Source organism: Pistacia vera, unplaced genomic scaffold, assembly GCF_008641045.1.
Source record: "Pistacia vera cultivar Batoury unplaced genomic scaffold, PisVer_v2 Contig503, whole genome shotgun sequence".
NCBI classification, from domain to species: domain Eukaryota; kingdom Viridiplantae; phylum Streptophyta; class Magnoliopsida; order Sapindales; family Anacardiaceae; genus Pistacia; species Pistacia vera.
The window spans coordinates 791159-812294 of NW_022196339.1; positions in this window are offsets into that span (position 1 = coordinate 791159).

Here is a 21136-nt window from a genome sequence, read left to right on the forward strand (position 1 = left end):
TGCGACTACAAGTAGCAGCAACATGCAGTTGCACACTACTGTTGCATCTACTGCCGCCATGCACAACCCCGCATGGCAACAATGCACTGTCGCACATGACAGTGCAGTTAGGGTTTTTTAATTTTTTTAATTTTACTTAAATAAAATAAAAACTAGATCAGAAGCAATATATTTTCAATAGAACAACAGTTAATATTAATCCAATTCATCAATTTCAAATTAAAACCTAATCATGCAATCTACAAATCACAAAATCAAAACAAATATTTAAACAATGTAATTAGATATAAGAGACTCTGATACCATTGTTAGTGTTTAATCGAATGGTTAATGCAATGGAATATAATTTTTTTCGATTAACACGAATATCACATAAATCATTATATTGATTACATTGTTTACATGTTTAAAATTAAATCAAAATATATCAGATTTAATTTCTTACCAACGTTTGATGGCTCCTTCTCTGTATTCATTTATCTCACTTTCAATCCAAGAATAGGATTGCAAGTATTGGATATGGGTGGGACACCCATGATGGAACCCACCCAAACGACGTTTCAAGTAGAAACTGCCAAAGGCAGTTTTCGCCTAAAAAAACAGCTTGGCAACTACCGCACATATATAAGTGAAGAAATTTCTTTTAGAAGGATTTTTTCACTCTCTCTCTAAAAAAAAAAAAAAAATTTGCTGCAAAGAAAAATACTGCTTCAGAGTTAAGGAGAAGATGTATTTATGCTGCGAACTTCATTTTAATTCGTTTATGTAAAATGTGATTGCAATGGGTGACTATTAACATGATCTTGGGATTAATCAAAATATTTGTTATTCTGACTTTTTCCAACATTGGTATCAGAGCAAGGTTTACATTTTTTTTTTAAATTTCATACTATTGTGTTAAAGCATTCTGCATTTTACTTAAATGCAATGCAGCTCTGAAATTTCATTTTTTTCATGCTTGTAGAGTTGTCTTTCTGGTAATAATAATTAGATTATTAGATTCCTTATGAAATTATGAAGAAAATGGCTTTTGAATCACAAAAAAGGGAGTTAAAATGGCTTAGTTATGCCTCTTTAAAGATTCGGGTTTGTATGGATTGTTTTTCGGGTCGGCTACCAAGTTACAAACTCGGACAGAGGTAGAAGATGACCATAGACCAACAAGTCATTTTAATTTCAGCCTTATAAACGAATTGTCATTTGTTTTTACTCACTTTTAATTAAAAAAAAAAAAAGAGAATACATAGAAAGCATTGTGACTCGAACCCGGGCTTGTCAAGGTTATAACTAAGCATGAACCGTTTGGGCAGATTTTTGGATTATAGTATAACTTCAACCACATTTGTTTTATTTGTTTAAGGCTACTACATTTTCTTTATACCATAAGTGAAAAGATAATGTGGGTGCTGAGACTTGAACCCAAGTTTCTACGTAGAAGGACTTAACCACTAGGCTGCAATTTCGTTTGTGTTAGCCATTCTTACAAATTCTATATATATTCATCTCAGGCCCAACCCAAAAACAAAATAAAATGGGTCAAGTTGACCCGCGTATTCGACCCAAGACCTCAAACGGGTTAGTCAAACCCGATAATGGTCAATCGACCCGGTAAACCCAACCCATATGACCAAACGGGTTAGTCAAATCCGGTCAACGCCCGACCCATATGGTCAAACAAAGTCAATGGGTCAACTCGGGTCAAATTGACCTGGTTAAAGGTGAAACAGGTCAAACCGACCTGAAGTTTATGTGAGGCGCGTGCCTGCGCATGGAGGACCCTGGCCAGTGCATGGCTGCACGTGGAGTGTTCTAAAATTGTTCTTTTCTTTGCTTTAAAGAATAAAATGCATACTTGGTATGTTATTGGGAGTCTATTTTAGTTATTAAGCCATAAACACGTATATAATATTTATCAAATATGGTCAACCTTTATTTGATAAATAAATAGTTTTTTTTTTTTTCTTGTATTTGTTGCAGAAAAATGTTACGTTATAGACATGCAATGGCTGCTAGAACACCCGCTCAAAAGGAAAGGGTTATGAACATGATTAGAACTCTACAAACTCACACCTTAATATTAAGAGACACAGAGGATGAGTTGGTGCAACTCGTAAATCATTTCATTCATGTGAATGAAAAGATTCAGGAAATTATCTGGAAAGGGGGATTAAAGCAAGATGAGTTGAAATACAAAGTCCTTAGAGAGACTCTTAATTACCCTAGTCTCTTTGGTCTCCTTGATCTGGTTTGGAACAAGCTGAAAGTTCAAAACCTTAAAGATGATAATAAAGATTATAGACGTTTAGTCAACAACTACATCAAGGAGTATATAGATTGGGGTGCAAAAAAGACAGCTGGTGCATATATAGGAGTCTCCACTCGTAAAGGACATCACAAGAAACTGGGAGTTCCCTTGCCAAGGGTTACTTACAAGTTAGATAAAGACCTTAGGATAAGGATTATCAGATCCTTCATAGTTTATGGAATGTGGCAGTACACTTAGTTTTTTTTTTTTTTTTTTTTTTTGGAAATTGTTTGTTTTAATGTCACTACATGTTGAATTCTATTTACATAATGGAATTAGTTTTATTTATTTATTCATTTTTCATTAAAATTTAAATTTTATGTGAATTTATGTTGAATTATAACTATATGATTGTGTCTTAATATTATTTTAGAATTGCAATTAATTATATCTATGATAATTGGAGATTAGAATTTTGGATGGTGATTGTTGACATAGTTAACTTTTGATTCCAAATCTAATATTGTAACGGCCCCACACAAGTGGCCGGCCATGATCACATAGCATGGCAGGATATCTCTCCCCCCCTTAAGGAGATTTCTTTCTCCTCCCTCACCACTCGAACCAAGACCAAGGGGCTATAGTCAATAATGTAATGAATGCTTTACATGAGGATACTTGTAGAAATATATCAAGTAGAATGTATGTATAGTAGCAAAAGTAAATGGGCCCAAAGTTTTCTTTTATTACATATAAACATTATTTATACAAAACAAAGTATCATTTACAAAATGGTATTAAAACAGTGGACAGTGTAGCTATTACTCTTCACTTGCCGACGCCCATCCAACCGCGTTCTCACCTAGATCCTGCAACCACAAAGAAAAACAATGGGGTGAGCATGAAATAATGCTCAATCAGTAAATCCTCTACTCGACTGTCCCCATAACTCTCTCTCTAATTCGTTCCTTATAGTACTCATCTTTCACACAGCTTTCTTTACTTAACTGCTGCTATATGTCACGGCCTCATCTTACCGGAGGCACGACTGGGTGGAGTTCACGTAGCACCATCCCACTCTTTGTGACTTTCGGGTGAAGATCACAAAGCACCAACCCGTTTTTCACAACTTTCGGGCGGAGATCACTAAGCACCAACCCATTCTCATACTTATCGGGTGGAGATCACAAAGCACCAACCCATTCTCATACTTATCGGGTGGAGATCACAAAGCACCAACCCGTTCTTAGTGCTCTTCTCATTCTCTCTACTCTTAGAGTAGTTCATTCACACAGTTCTCTACTCTTTCTCAAACTAGATTCATAGTGTAGCTTAATGCTTAGAGTAGGTTAGTCACAAAGTTCTCTACTCTTTCTCAAACTACTTCTCAAATGCACAATTAATGCATATGGATGGTTCATGCTCATTAATGCACGTAAGAAATGCCATTATGCAATGTAGCAAAAATGAAGGTTCACAACTCATGCTCATACTTCTCCTAGGCATTTCATCAAACAACTAGTGTGCATACCTACACTCCACTTTATTTATAAGTCTATCCCTCTCTTGAACCATCCAAATGGGAGAAAACTCCCTCACCAAGCTATAATCCCTGCTATAACTTAACACTTCCAAAGAGATTTCTCAATCTCCTCCAATTTCATCACAAACTACATTCTCATCACACATCACACTTCTCAATTGAAGTGTATTTAACAACCACAAAATAACTACTCATCTCAACCCAAGTTCTCAATAACATAACATATATCATGCATAAATAAATCTCTACACAAAGGATTTCTCAATTATCAACTTGGATTGGGATTTACTTACCTTGTGATGGTGTGATTCCACTAAGTGGGGCGTTACAAATATACAATTATTATTAATTAATTAAATATATTTATGTTCCAAGCATTGAATAACATGCATTATCCAATGTGTAATTTTTTTTAGAAATGGCATCTACATCTAAGGACATTGTCGCCGAACTTAATGAAGGAGAAAAACTTAACGGCGAAAATTATGAGATATGGAGCATGAAAATCCAATATGACTTGGAAGAACAAGAGGTTCTTGAAGCTCTTACCACGACCATGGAAGAGCCTGAAGAAGGAGTCACGGCTCAACATAGAAGAGACCGTGCAACTTATGACATGTGGAAGAAGAAGAATTCCACTGCTTGCATCACTTTGTTGAGCAGCATGGACAATGATCTCATGAAAAAGTACCGGGATTACGAATTAGCAAAGGACGCGTGGTCTGCCTTTGCTACAAAGTTTGGCGGTATGTCCATTACCAAACTCCGGTCACTTACAATCAAGTTTGACACGTATAAGAAAAAGCCTAAACATACTATTAGAGTACAATTAAGGCACTTGTCAAACATGAATAGTGAGTTGAGAGATGCAGGTCATGTCCTAATTGATGAACAACAGGTTCAAGCTGTCATAAGATCATTGCCTCAAAATTGGGAACACATGAAGATACACCTTACCCACAATGAGGGCATCAAAAATTTAAAAGATGCCACACGACATCTGGAACTGGAAGAAGATTGCCTTAATGTGAGTAAGGCAAGTACCGATGTGTATATGACTGGTTCCGTTCACATGGTGGGAAGGGATTTAAACGTAAATTCCAAGATGGATCCCAAAGAAAAGGCAATACTGATAAGGCTCAAGGGAAGAAAAGAATGTGTTATAAACACAGAAAAGGAAAACATCCTGCCAGGAAGAGAAACAGGGCAAAGGTGAAATGCTATAACTGTGGCAACAAAGGACATTTTGCTCACAATTGTAGCGAGCCAAAGAAGGCAAATTACTTGTTTGCATAAGTAAGTTCTATAAATGTTTCCAGTTCTATTTTTCTAACTGAATCTCATCCTTTGTGGACTATAGATTCAGCAGCAACATACCACATAACAAAAGACAAGAGTGCTTTTGTGGAATTTCGACGAATAACACGGGAAACAAAATGGATATATGCAGGTAACAATTCAAAAGTGGAAGTTAAAGGGATCGGCACATGCAAATTGATCATGCGTGGAGGTTGAATCCTATACCTACATAACGTGTTATATGCACCCGATATTCGTCGAAATTTGATTTTTGTGTTAGAACTTATTAAACTAGGTTTTAATTTAAACTTTTCTAGCACTAGTGTCCATTTATTTTTGGACACAACATACTATGGTTGTGGTTATATTTCTGATGGTTTTATTGTACTTGACATTGCTCATAATTATAGTAATGCTTGTTTTTCCTTCATTACATCTTCCAATAATGATGATGTGAATGTATGGCATGCACGGCTTGGCCATATTGGCTGACAACGAATGAATATACTAGCAAGAGAAGGCTTGTTAGAAACCTTAACAAAAGTAGACTTGACTACTTGTGAACATTGCCTAGCTGGAAAAACAGCAAGAAAACCATTTGGAAAAGTGATAAGAGCTGAAGTTCCATTGTAACTAATTCATTCTGACATATGTGGTCCAATGAATGTGAGGGCTGTTAGTGAATGACCCACCTACACAACAGAAAACAAAAACATAAATGACATGGATCGTTCCTTAGAACCAAGATCCAGGTATAATATCACAGTTTATACAATATATAAATTAAATATGCAGAAAATCAGATTCAAGGTTCAATAATCTTACGCACGTTTGGAGGCTCCACCAACTTTGTCCTTGAACATTTTTGCTACTGACCCAAGTGTAGGATCGAATCGACATAGTCTACACGAAGACAATCGCAAGGAACTAAGGAGGGATTTGCTAGATCCTCCTTAGCCTTAAGAAACAAGAAGAAAAATCAAAGAACTTTGATTCTTTGCAAAACAAAAGTGGCGTGAGAGTGAGAGTGTTTTGGGCCTATGTATTTTCCTTTTTCAATGAAAGAATGAATGAATAAAAATTCTCACATTTTTCAACTAACACTTTTCTTTTATATTGTTATTTTACTTGCCCTATTCCCATATGGAATGGGCTTGGGCTCCAACCCAAACACCCCATGTTTCCAAACACCCCCTAATTAGATATTTATTTTAATTCATCATTATCTTCAATTAAAATCAATTAATATATATTTAATATAACAATAATGATAATTTATTTAAATATATGCGAACACGTATTAAACGTAATTTCACTTATTTAATTTTTCTAATAAATTAAATAAAGGCTACGACCTCAGCAAATTTAATTGCACTGTAAAATTACCAAAATATCTTTTCTCCTAAAAAGACAAAAACGCCCTTCTTTCTTCTTGGCTCTTAAATTATCTTCTATGTGTGTGACCCATAGGCTCATCATCATACCGGCAGTGTATAGTATCGCGATTAACACCAATTAATCGTTTCACTTATACACAGACCAAGATTGGCCCCTAGCAAGGCATCATGGCCACCCGATAGATTCGGATTCAGCAAAGTAGCTACCTGTCAACGATATGGTTACCGTACAATTCGATCCTTTCATCATACTGTATCTCGATGAGACAAGGGCATAGAAATAGTGTCAAACTTTGGTTACTCTCGATATTATGTATTCAGTTTCTGGACTAATGACCTATATGATAATCTGGATAGAGCAACAACTCAATCCCACTGTGGCCACAGTTTTAGTGTCGTTGCCATATACTAAATTGCGCCGTGAGATAACTTCTCCCGTACTCGGGAGTGATGAATCCTCTGTCAATCTACCATAGTCTTGACACACTCCTTGATGCAGCCAATCACCACCATATTGACAGCTCTGAATAGAACTGTGTTAGGCTAGTGTCAAACTGCACCAATCGGTGCACAAGGTGCTCCGGTGATCTTAAGTCTAAGGATCACATGTACCACCATTCGTTAAAGGATTTATTCCATAGACACTAGGGTTACCATCCATATGGAATCCTCTGGTGGGTCAGTCCAGTGAACTTGCTGTGGTGTATTCGCCTATGGCAAGCACCCATGTGTTGCATCGGGTTGTCACCAAATAACCTTGACAAGTGAGATCAATCATTGCCTTTCAACAGGGTCGTTCAACACTATGATAGCCTTATCGTATTATCTATGCCCTTACTTCAAAATAATACTAGGGCTACGGATGTTTCTAGAATGGCTACCATATGTGTTCATAGGGTTCTCACTATCAAGATTTGAAACACTTGATACCCTCGTCATGGTTCTACCATTCTAAGGACATATATCAATACATATTGCAATAATAACGATTTACGTGATATAGAATAAAATGCCTTTTATTATTGATTAGTGAACATTATTACAAAGAGTCAATTCTACAATAATTGATTGGCTCTAGAGCATCTACTCTAACAAGGGCTAGACATGGGGCTATTTATTTCATCACATTTATAGATGATTTTACTTGATATGGTTGTGTTTTTTTAAATTTCTCAAAAATTAGAAACTTTAGAATGCTTTCAAAAGTTTAAAAACTTAGTTGAGAATCAATTAGATAAAAAGATAAAAGTTCTACAAACCGATCGAGGTCGTGAATATTTATCTGATTAGTTCAAAAAAAAAAATTTGATGAAATGGGAATAGAACGTCAATTAACTATTCCAAGAACTCCCCAACAAAATGGTGTTGCAGAACGAAGAAACAGAACCTTACTTGAGATGGTGAGGTGTATGATGGCACAAGCAAACTTGCCCATCACCTTTTGGGGTGATGCCTTATTGACTGCCATATATATCCTCAATTTAGTACCCTCCAAATCTATTACTACTACACCATATGAGTTATGGACAAATTGGAAACCCGATTTGAGTCTCCTGAAGCCATGGGGATGTGCTGCCTATGTTCATGATCCTTCCCATAAATGTGGAAAATAAGGTCCAAAGGGGAAGAAATGTATCTTCATAAGATAATCAGAACATTCAAAGGGATACGTCTTCATAGGAGAACAAGAAAGTGGTAGCATCACTGAGTTTGAATCATGAGATGTTACATTCTTAGAAACCGATTTTCCTAAGAAGGGCGAGATAGGTCAAGACTTGTTTCTATATGAAACACAAGACCAAGGCAATTTTGTTGCCGAAAACCAGTTGGTTATACTACATCCTAGTGGGAGCGATATGGAAGTTGATGAATCATTTCCAGATCCTCCATCATTCCTCACTAACGATCCAACTATGATAGTTGGTCCAAGTGGGAGTAACACCAATCAATCTCCAATACGTCAATCAAACAAGAAACAAGTTCCACATCGACAATTTGATATTGAGGGGGAAATTTTTCTAGCTACAACACAAGATGAAGAAGAGCCAAGGAATGTAAATGAGGCTCTCCATTGCCCTTCGAAGGAAAAATGGATGAAAGCAATGGAAGAAGAATTGGAGTCTATAAAATCAAACCAAGTATGGGAATTGGTTGATTTACCGAAAGGATGCAAAGCCATTAGGAACAAGTGGGTTCTTAAAATCAAGAGTAAAGCTGATGGCAGTATTGAAAGATACAAAGCTCGCTTAGTGACGAAGGGGTATACACAACAAGAAGGAATAGATTATGAAGAAACTTTTTCGCTTGTTGTGTGGTTTACCTCAATCCGACTTATCCTAGCTATAGTTGCTAGCATGGATCTTGAATTGCATCAAATGGATGTAAAGACTGCTTTTCTCAATGGAGAATTACAAGAAGAAATCTATATGGAATAACCAATAGTTTTATTAGAGAATGTCAAGAAAACAAAGTGTGTAGACTTTTAAAGTCAATTTATGGCCTCAAGCAGTCCTCAAGACAGTGGTATATTCGATTTAATAATGCGATAATGTCGTATGATTTCAAAATGATAGATGAAGATCACTATGTATATACAAAGAGATCCAATAACAAATTTGTTATATTATCATTATATGTTGATGATATACTTATAGCTAGAAATGATAAGGGATTTGTCAATGAAATCAAAGGATGGTTATCATCTCATTTTGAGATGAAAGATATGGGTGAAGCTGCATATATTCTTGGAGTCAAGATTTCAAGAGATTTCTTAAGAAAATTAGTATCTCTTTCACAAGAACTATTCATTAAGAAAATTCTTGAACAATTTCATATGTAAGATTGTAAACCCATAAACAACCCTATCCGAAAGGTGAGACTTTGAGTTGTAAAATGTGTCCGAAGACTCCATAAGAAAAGGAACAAATGAAAAATGTTCCTTATACAAGTGCTATTGGAAGTCTCACGTATGCCATGATGTGCACTAGAGCCGACATCTGTTATGCCATTTGGTTGGTAAGCAGATATCAATCCGACCTAAGACAAGCACATTGGAAAGCAGTGAAGAGAATCTTAAGATATCTAAAAGGAATAGCTGATTACTCATTATGTTATCAAGGACATGATTTACACTTGAGAGGCTATATCGATGCCAATTGGGGAGGAGAAATGAAAGGAAATCTACTTCCGGATATGTTTTCTTACTAAATGGTGGGGCCATATCTTGGAGCAGTAAGAAACAATCACGTATAGCCTTATCTATAATGGAGGCTGAGTTTGTAGAATTTTCAGCTGCAATGCAAGAAGCCGTTTGGTTGAGATAGTTCATGAATCATCTGGGAATAATTAATGTTGTTATTGAACCAGTGAGAGTAAACTGTGATAGTCAAGTAGCAATAACATACACTAAGGATCCCAAATATCATGGTAAAACGAAACACATAGATATCAAATATAATTTTGTGTGAGATTTGGTGGCACAAAGAGAGGTGAACATGAAGTACATATCTATGCATGACATGGTTGCAGACCCATTTACAATGCCTATACCAAGAGATACCTTCAATAGACATGTTAGATCTCTAGGCTTACGTAAGTGTTGAATGTACTCATAATTTGGGATTTCCCAAAATTGTTCACTTTTGTCTTATCGAGAAAAGAGGAAGATAAAAATTTTGGATTATCACACTATAATCATGTGTATTCATTGGTCAACTAATTATGTTTTACTTTTATGTAAAGACAAAACATAAATATGAATACAATTGATGTTTATTATAAATGAGATTGTTAGAAAAAAGATGTGATAAGTAATCTAGGGTATTGCATACAACATACAACCCAAGTTTCACAATTTGAGAAGTTATATATTCCTAACAGATATATGACTAATGTGCTCTCGAAGTATGCATGGTCACACAGTATATTTACTAAAGTATGAACCTTGAAGAAGCATAGAGAGAAATAGTCCCATCATGTGTGAATGGGAGATATTGGATATGGGTGGGACACCCATGATGGAACCCACCCAAACAACGTTTCAAGTGGAAACTGCCAAAGGCAGTTTTCGCCTAAAAAAACTGCTTGGTAACTGCCGCCCATATATAAGTGAAGAAATTTCTTTTAGAATGATTTTTTCACTCTCTCTCTGAAAAAAAAAATTGTTGTAAAGAAAAATACACTATAGTGGTTTTCTCTCAATATTCAATTTTTTGCTTCAAAGTTAAGGAGAAGAGGTTTTTATGTTGTAAACTTCATTGTAATTCGTTTATATAAAATGTGATTGCAATGGGGTGACTATTAACATGATCTTGGGATTAATCAGAGTATTTGTTATTCTGACTTTTTCCAACAACACGTATAGTATCCACACGGAGACAAGATTGCTCACTTCGATGTGATTTCCTAGAATCAAAACGGAGCTCTAAGGAATAAGAGAAAATAAACTCTCTATTTTTCTGTTTGTGAAAACGTGAGGCTAGGTTTGGAGTGTGTGTGAAATAAAATTTTTAATTTCCCTTTTATACATGGCAATTAAAACCACAATCCAACTTGGAATAAAATCCAAGTGGAATNGTAAATGAGATTGTTAGATAAATGTGATAAGTAATCTAGGGTATTGCATACAACATACAACCTGAGTTTCACAATTCGAGAAGTTATATATTCCTAACAGATATATGACTAACGTGCTCTCAAAGTATGCATGGTCACACGGCATATTTACTAAGGTATGAACCTTAAAGAAGCATAGAGAGAGATAGTCCCATCATGTGTGAGTGGGAGATATTGGATAAGGGTACACCCATGATGGGTTACCCCAACCGACGTGTGTGAAATGAAACTACCAAATGCAGTTTCTCTTGAACCGCCCCATATAAAAAGAAAGGTTTTCTTTTTAGAAGAGGTTACTCACTGTCACTCTCAAAAACGAAAAAGAAAATACGCTCTCTCTCTCTAGAATTTGGAAAAGAGAATTTCACTTTGTGGTTTTTCTTTCAGATTACCTTTGTTGCTTCAGAGATAAGGAAAGGAGGTATTTATGCTGTGTTAATTCATTGTAGTTCATTTATATACAAATGTGATTGCAATGGTGACTATGATCTTGGGATTATGTTAGGATATATGTTATTCTATTTTATTTCCAACAGAATCACATTACATATTTTAGTCAAGGCAAACTATAAAACATTTAGGCTGTGTTTGGTTAGGGCTGTGGGCAGATAACTCCTGTTATATATCTTTGATTCCAGACATTTCTTTGTTTGGTTTGACAATAACATAAGATTACGGGAATGTTTCCTTCCTAATAATGAATACTATTGGTGATTTTGGGGGTTATCAGATTACCTAGTCCAGGAGTGTTAATCTTTTTTTATCGGGGTTATCTTTTTTTTAATACCAAATTTGCCCTTAAATAAAATCCATTTTGGACTGAATTGTTCTCAAATGTCTACCAAATAATAATTACCCAAACCCTCAACATTTGAGAATTTCGCTAAAATGGCCAAAATAGATCTAGCCGTTTGTGGCCGTTTCTGACCAGATCCACGATAATTTGTCTGTTTTGGCCTTCAATCTAGCTGGAAACAACAAGATTGGCATGAATCTGTTTCAGCCAGATCCACGACGATCTAGCTGTTTTCGATCTTCGATCTGGCCAAAAACAGCCAAAACGGTGCACGACCGGCCAAATCTCGTCGACCGTGCACCGTTTCGGTGACTGTCGCCAGCAACCGACAGTGGTGGCCCGCGGTCGGCGGTGGTCTTGGGTGGCTAGGGGTATTTTGTTAAAATTTAAACTTTGTTGTTGGGTGTTTTAGCTAAATTCTCAAAGACAAAACATAATTATGAATACAACGCATATTTATTGTAAATGAGATTGTTAGAAAAATGTGATAAGTAATCTAGGGTATTGCATACAACATACAACCTGAGTTTCACAATTCGAGAAGTTATATACTCCTAACAGATATATGACCAACGTGCTCTTGAAGTATGCATGGTCACATGGCATATTTACTAAAGTATGAACCTTAAAGAAGCACAGAGAGAGAAAGTCCCATCATGTGTGAGTGAGAGATATTGGATAAATACACCCATGATGAAGGGGTGTGAGAAGTGGAAACTGCCTTCGGCAGTTTCTGACGAACCGTTCCCATATAAAAGGAAGGTTTTTTTCTTTTAGAAAATGTTACTCACTAAAACTCACCAAAACGCAAAGGAAAAATACGCTCTCTCTCTCTAGAATTTGGAAAAGAGAAATACACTTCGTGGTTTTCTTCCAGATTAACTTTATTGCTTCAGAGATAAGGAACAGAGGTATTTATGCTGTGTTAATTCATTGTAGTTCATTTATATACAAATGTGATTGTAATAGTGACTATGATCTTGGGATTATATTAGGATATATGTTATTCTATGTTATTTCCATTATGAACATTATATGGTTTGTGAACATCTGAAAATGCTGGTGTATGTCGGCTGTTTTGGATGGGCTGGGGAGCAGGATTTTCTGGCAGATACGACCTGCAGATTTCTGCTGTATTGAGTGTGGTGGTTGCTGGTTGGTACACCTGTTATGCTAGTGTTTTTTGGCTACTGCAGCTCTATGGGATTTCTGCAATTTCCGGTGTCCATGAATCTTGTTTTTTGGGTGGTTGGTCCTCGTGTACAGCTTATGCTGCAATTTTTTTTTTCTTTCACCAGACTTGCTTTCCTTTTCATTTGCTGGTCTTCTTTTGGTTTAGCAATCCCAGAGGGCTAGGTGTTTGATTTGTTAGGAATGTATCCTTGCTTCGCTGGGTTTGTCCAAGAATTTGACGTTTAAGGGGAACCTCTTTCTTAGTGTTTATTCTTTCATTTATTTATAAAATTACCTTTACCCAAAAAAACAAAAAAAAAAAAAACAAAAAAATTCCTTTTGTTTCGTTTCACCTAAATTTTGCCTCCAATGTTTATTTGGTTGTTTCTTGAAGTGGCCCCATGTCTGCCTGTGCTTAGACATGTACAAATTTTTAACCAAATTAATCAAATAGTAGCCTATATTTTCAAGAGTATCTCATCCATGTCTTCCTATTATTTACAAGAAGAAAAACTAAAGCTAAAGGATAATATAGTGTAATGTAATAAATAACATTAAATTAAATACCTTACAAGGTTGCATCTTGTTAGAATAAATACGCACTTGCCTTGGTGGCACAATAAATCACCATCATAGGAGAGAATACCCAGAAAACTTCGGTATAAAAATCATCAAATAATAACAATTTTTAAATGTTGCATATGAAACAAGCCCCTTTCAATTAATTGAAACAAGTTACAACATCCAGTAGACTTTATTCTGCATTTACAAGAGAAAATTATTCACTAGTCTAATTAAGTGAAAGATCGATAAACTTCTCCCTTGTGTGACATAATATGTATCAACAATTATGTGTATTCTGAATTCCACATATCGATATTCTTGAGACAAGTATCGAATTCCAAATGGAATCAAAACCCTTTACTTTGAGCTTTATAGAGACGCTGCATGGCAATTTAACATTAAAAAACCACCAAAAAAATACCACTAATATACTAAATGATGAAGATAAAAAAAAAAAAAAAAACACTGATATTGTTTTAAATCAGGATACAGAAGTCCATAAGACCTTCATAGGTAATCTGTCCAAAATCCCTGAAACAGACCGAGGGATTTCTCCTATCTCATTTTCATGGAGTTTATTATCGCATAGTTCCAACTACAACCTTTTTCAAAAAGTTGAAATACCTTAAGGATGTCAAGGCATATGTTGCCAAACTTATCGACATTTGGATGGAAGCACATAGTCTGAAATTTGACTTGGGGTGCAAAAAAAAAAAACAGATAAATCACATTTCTTGATTTGTCTCACAATTTTACACACCACGGTAGTGGCAAAAAAAAAATAATAATAATAAATAAATAAATACAAGCCATTAGCGTCAAAAGTAGACATTTGTAAGAGTTTCAAACAAAATAAACCAAACTAAAGAAGAAATCAATTGATTTCATGGGATACACCGGAACCCATGAAAATCATATCAACCATAAAGCGAAATAGCTACCTCATGAAGTAAAAATTTATGTTTAAAAAAAAACAACACCTGCTCATAGTGAGACATGAAAACAATTTGGTGAACATGGAAATTCCTAATGTTTGTTTTCTACAACAAATGCTAATAATCTTTACCAAATTGTAATTACTTTCAAATCTTAGCCATTGGTGCACGATACTCTATCCATCTCACTATGCAAATATCCATAAGCCTAAACATCATACATATTGGAATATCTATGGGTGCGTTTGGTTCATTATTTTAGATAGGATTTTGGAAATAATATTAGGTAGTTGAATATCGGAGTATTACGAGGTAAAATTTAAAAATTTATAAAAAACCCCTAGGTTTCCTAATTTAATTAGACACCTCAACATATAAAATGACAAAAACACCCCCACCACCTGTAGTGCCAAATTCCGGCCACCACCGTCGGAATCTGGTCGAAAAATTGCGTTACAAAACAAACCGGTCGGATCTGTGTCGTAACGAGTCGCTATGGCCTTTTCCGGCCAGATCCACCATGAATCTGACCGAAAAAGGCCAGATCTACAGCCAGATGTGGTCGTCGACGGCCGGAAAAGGCCAAAGAAGTCCATCTTTGGCCAAAGATATGACCGTCATTTTCGATCAACTAAGCCAAGATTTGGCCGTCGCTGACGGCCAGATCTGGCCTTTTCCAATTAGATTCGTGGTGGATCTGGCTGGAAAAAGCTAGATCGGTGAACTGCCAGCCATTTATGGTCGTGGTGTAGGCCGTTGTACAGATTCCGGCTACCACCGATGGTGGTTGCCGAATTCTGGCAAGTATGGGTTGATGGGGGTGTTTTTGTTAATTTTTAAACTTTTTTCTGGGGGTATTTAATGAAATTAATAAACATAAGGGGTCTAAAAGTTATTAAAAAATATAGTAATATTTCTGGAATAATGTGCCAAACAATATTTGGGGAATAGGATTGGGAATATGGGTATAAATATTGAACCAAACGCACTTAACTATAATTCATTGTATAGTTTTCCTGGTTTTGTACTTGCTTTTTTACCTTTAATTTGGTCTAGTTCTGTCTTATTTCATGTTCATTCTTTTCATAGATAATTAATACATAATTATTATAGACGGTAAAATCTACAGTTGATTTGGAAGGGAAGGATCCTATGACGGATGAGCCACTAACGATCGTATGGACCTACGAAGACAAAAAGAATGAACGTGAAGGCTCGAGGGACACCGGTATGGTTTTTGTCATAGGCACTCGAACACTCAAGTTAGCACGGTTGAAGGCAATTTAGTGAAGATTGAGAGCGAGAAAGGGTTTATCGTAATAATTTGGCTAGGGCAAGACTATTGTAAAGTGGCTGGAGTGGCTGAGGGATGTCAAGTTAGTCGGAACTAAACTTTACGATTGGGTATAGCGGCGATTCTTGAGAGCAAGAACTTTGAGAGCTAAGGCTAAGGATTGTATGTCCACTACAACAAAAATGGCTTACGGTAACATGCAAAAAGTGTTACCGTAGGTAATTCGTAGCATTTATGAGGATGCTATGACAACCCATGTTACTAAAAAGTAGACATTCGTAACACTTTTTGCATGTTACTAATCATTTCAGTAACTGTCATAAAATGTTGTTGTTAAGTATATTGTAGCACTTATTCATAGTTACAAATGATTTTTGGTAACACTGCATAAATGCTATAAATAAGTTTTCTGTAACATTCTTAACCTGTTACAGTTTAGTTTTCTGTAACATTCTCAAAATGCTATAAATAAGTTTTCTGTAACATTCTTAACTTGTTACAGTTTAGTTTTCTATAACATTCTCAAAATGCTATAAATAAGTTTTCTGTAACATTCTTAACTTGTTACAGTTTAGTTTTCTATAACATTCTCAAAATGCTATAAATAAGTTTTCTGTAACTTTCTTAACATGTTACAATTTAGTTTTCTGTAACATTCTCAAAATGCTATAAATAAGTTTTCTATAACTTTCTTAACCTGTTACAGTTTAGTTTTCTGTAACATCTCAATTTGTTATAAATAAGGTTTTTGTAACATTCTTAACTAGTTACTGTTTAGTTTTCTGTAACATTGTTAAAATGCTACAGAAGAGTTTTTAATAACAAGTTAAAAGTGCTACCAAAGTATCATTCATTGCATTTAGTAAATGTTACAAAATTATTTTCCACAACATTTTGAAAGTGTTATCAATGTGTCTGTTATAACATATGTAAAATTGTTATAGTTGTTACTTAAATAATACAAATTATAAAAAATGATACACTAATTTTCCAAAGAACATTTCATTGATGGTGAACCTTCATATACAAAAAGTTTACATATATGCCTAATAAATAGGCACCCAAAATCCTTTACATCCATAAAATCTAAATCTAATATGCTTCATATATCATATCACATTTTGTAACATATAAACCTTTCTATACAAAAAGTTTTATATATGCCTAACAAATATGCACCTATCATTTTTACATTATAATACCTAGATGATTGGAAAATTAACTAAGCAATAGTGAATACCTTCCAATCATTCAAAAAATTCTAACAGCAAAAACCATCATGCAAACCATCTTCCATTCCAAATTGTGCTTTACCAAAAAAGTACTCTTGCATTTTCACAACCTACAAAACCATTAATACAAAAAAATCTTCAAATCCCATGTATATTCTCAAAGATGACAACACATATATATTGTAAATTCAAGAACAGATCAAGACAAAAGCACCCCAAATATTTAATGCAAAACAAAGAGGAAAAGAACATGCTTAAATCTCCAACTTCACAAGCATACTATGATAACAGAACATACTATGATAACAGTTCCAACAGAAAAACCTAAAGCCTTGTTAATGAAATATTGTCAACATAGGCACAAAAAATGGTCATGAGAAATACATATTTTACAGTAATAAACAAGAAACAAACCTAAAGCCTCGTTAATGATATACTGTCATCATTGGCACAAATAATGGTACAAATTACAAAGTTAATCACGTTTCTCCACCAGCAAAGTCTCATTTATCAAACCCAAGGTTCACAGGCTCATCAAATTTTTGTTCTAAAGAATAAGTTATCACAAAATCATTCCTAGCCAATGAAAGCGTATAAAGCAAAAAGTTTTTCCATCTTTGGAAACTGTGGTTACTTAACTACATAGTGCAAGACGACCAGAGTTAGAACCATACAAGGAAACATAAGGATTATTGTGGCAAGAAAATTGCAGACTGCAGTATGCAAAATTACATACTGCAGTTTTGCATACTACAGTTTGCAAACTGCAGTCGGTAAAATTGCAAACTGCAGTATGCAATTTTGCATACTGTAGTTTGTAGACTGTAGTTTGCAAACTGCCTTGTTAATGAAGTATTGTTAACATAGGCACAAAAAATGGTCATGAGAAATACATATTTTACTGTAATAAACAAGAAACAAACCTACAAAAACATTAATACAAAAAAATCTTCAAATCCCATGTATATTCTCAAAGATGACAACACATATATATATATTGTAAATTCAAGAACAGATCAAGACAAAAGCACCCCAAATATTTAATGCAAAACAAAGAGGAAAAGAACATGCTTAAATCTCCAACTTCACAAGCATACTATGATAACAGAACATACTATGATAACAGTTCCAACAGAAAAACCTAAAGCCTTGTTAATGAAATATTGTCAACATAGGCACAAAAAATGGTAATGAGAAATACATATTTTACAGTAATAAACAAGAAACAAACCTAAAGCCTCATTAATGATATACTGTCATCATTGGCACAAATAATGGTACAAATTACAAAGTTAATCACGTTTCTCCTCTCCACTAGCAAAGTCTCATTTATCAAACCCAAGGTTCATAGTCTTATCAAATTTTTGTTCTAAAGAATAAGTTATCACAAAATCATTCCTAGCCAATGAAAGCGTATAAAGCAAAAAGTTTTTCCATCTTTGGAAACCGTGGTTACTTAACTACATAGTGCAAGACGACCAAAGTTAGAACCATGCAAGGAAACATAAGGATTATTGTGGCAAGAAAATTGCAGATTGCAGTATGCAAAATCGTAGACTGCAGTATACAAAATTGTAAACTGCAGATTGCAAAATTGCATATTGCAGTTTGCATACTGTAGTTTTCAAACTGCCTTGTTAATGAAGTATTGTCAACATAGGCACAAAAAATGGTCATGAGAAATACATATTTTACTGTAATAAACAAGAAACAAACCTAAAGCCTTGTTAATGATATGCTGTCATCATTGGCACAAACGATGGTACAAATTACAAAGTTAATCACGTTTCTCCACCAGCAAAGTCTCATTTATCAAACCCCAAGTTCACAGGCTCATCAAATTTTAGTTCTAAAGAACAATTTATCACAAAATAATTCCTAGCCAATGAAAGAGTATAAAGCAAAAAGCTTTTCCATCTTTGGAAACTGTGGTTACTTCACTACATAGTGCAAGACGACCAAAGTTAGAACCATACAAGGAAACATAAGGATTATTGTGGCAAGAAAATTGTAGACTACAGTATGCAATTTTGCAGACTGCAATTTGCAATTTTGCATACTACAGTATGTAAAATTACTGACTACAGTTTGCAAACTGCAGTATTTAAAATTACAGACTGCAATTTGCAAACTGTAGTCTAACCTTGCCCAGAATTTCCTGCATGAAGAGTAATGACATGTACTGTAAACTGTAATCATACCTCACCAGCAACTACACTAATGACATGAAGAGTATAACCTTGCCCAGAATTTCCTGCATCTAATAATTTAAAAGAGCAACAGTAAGTTTCTAAGTTATACCTCAACCTCAATAGGAAATAATGAAGTCCAAACCATATTTGGACTATACAGCATATAAACAAAATACACCATTTTAGATAGGCAAAGTAATGATATTGCAATACTATAATGTAGAGTAAAAGAAAAAAAACACAAAACAAAATATTCTCGGAAGTGCAACAATAAGTATTTGATCACACGGTTAGTCAAGCATTAATAAGAGGGAATTTGAATTATTTTCTCCCAGTAAATGAAGAAAAAGAGAAAAGAAGTCTCACTTGCAACATAAACCAACTTCACTAGTTACTAGACTCAAAACAAAAACGTATTAGGTACCTAAAATGGAAAATAAGTTACCTAAAATTGTTTTCGAAAAGGTAGGACAACTTTGTCAGAAGGCCAAGCAACTGTACTCCCAACAGCATCTTCAACAAAAACCATTTCGGTTGCAGACCTCCATAAAAACGCATTAGGGACCTTGGCTATATGAATCCAAACTCTCATAGCATTAGGTCCAATAGGAACATGATGAACAAGTGCTTTTGGATCATCTAATGAGAAACGTCCTTCAGCTATTACTTCAGTAGACCCACTCCAATCAAGCAACTTGCATTTAGTTTTGTGGGGGATTGTTTTCACAATCTGCAACACCAAATGGATACAATAAAACAATTTTCATTCTCAAATGAAATGACTAAGGGAAAACGTATACATTTATTGACACATAAACATCTTAATATAAAAATAATCTAACCGATACATCTTCAGATTCTTCAACTGTTTGTCTTTGACCCTGTAAAGTTAATGTGAGAATATAAGAAAAAAATACAAAGTATAATTATGAAATTAAAGAAAAGGTTTTAGTGATACTAGCCTGATGTTGATTCAAAGCTAGGTTGAGCAAGTCCTTCATATGGTTCATTTCCATTTTCATCTCCGCTTGTTGTTGTGCCATTTGAGCTATAAGGCTGTCCCTTTGAGCTATTATGGACAATTGTGTAAGAGTTACACCCCTTCCAAGTCCCCTCACATGTCCACCTTTATCAGGACCTAATACCTTTGTTATAACATCTTCTCTCAAGTTTGTAGGAGTTAGCAAACTTGAATCATTACCCATTTGTTGTAACTTTTCCTATAAATACAGGTAACACAACATCAAGATTTTTCTACTTATATAATACCATATAGATAACAAAGTACTTACAATTGCTTCGGCAGTCTTGGTGTTGATTGGCTCACCATTCTTTTTCTTATGAGCTTCAATCCATACCTCAACTCTGGACACGGCCTGCTTCCCAGTTTTCTTTTTCTATCAAAAAATTGAAAATAATCATAAATGTTTATATTATTTTTCAATTTTAAACTACAATCATATAACAAAGAATGAGACATTACTATATCCTCAGTCATGCGAGCATAACCCCTTCGACCACCTGTGTAGGAAGTTTGTTTTTTCCTCCTATTTTTCATTTCTTCACTTTTACCCTAAAATGACCATATGCAACTACATCAACAATAAGCATATGCATATATAATATAATGNATGATGGAGGCGTTCAACAATTGCAAGTGTCAATCAAAGAGTTGACGTATCATGATACAATGGATGCCAAGTACCTTTTGAACTACCTAGGAGAAAATGACGTATTTGAGTTGTTGAGTGAGGAGCAAATTATTGAGAACATCATGGGAAATGACAAAGAAGATGAAGATGAAGACCATAGTTATGTATTGGAGCCTATCTCATGCAAAGATGCATTGAAA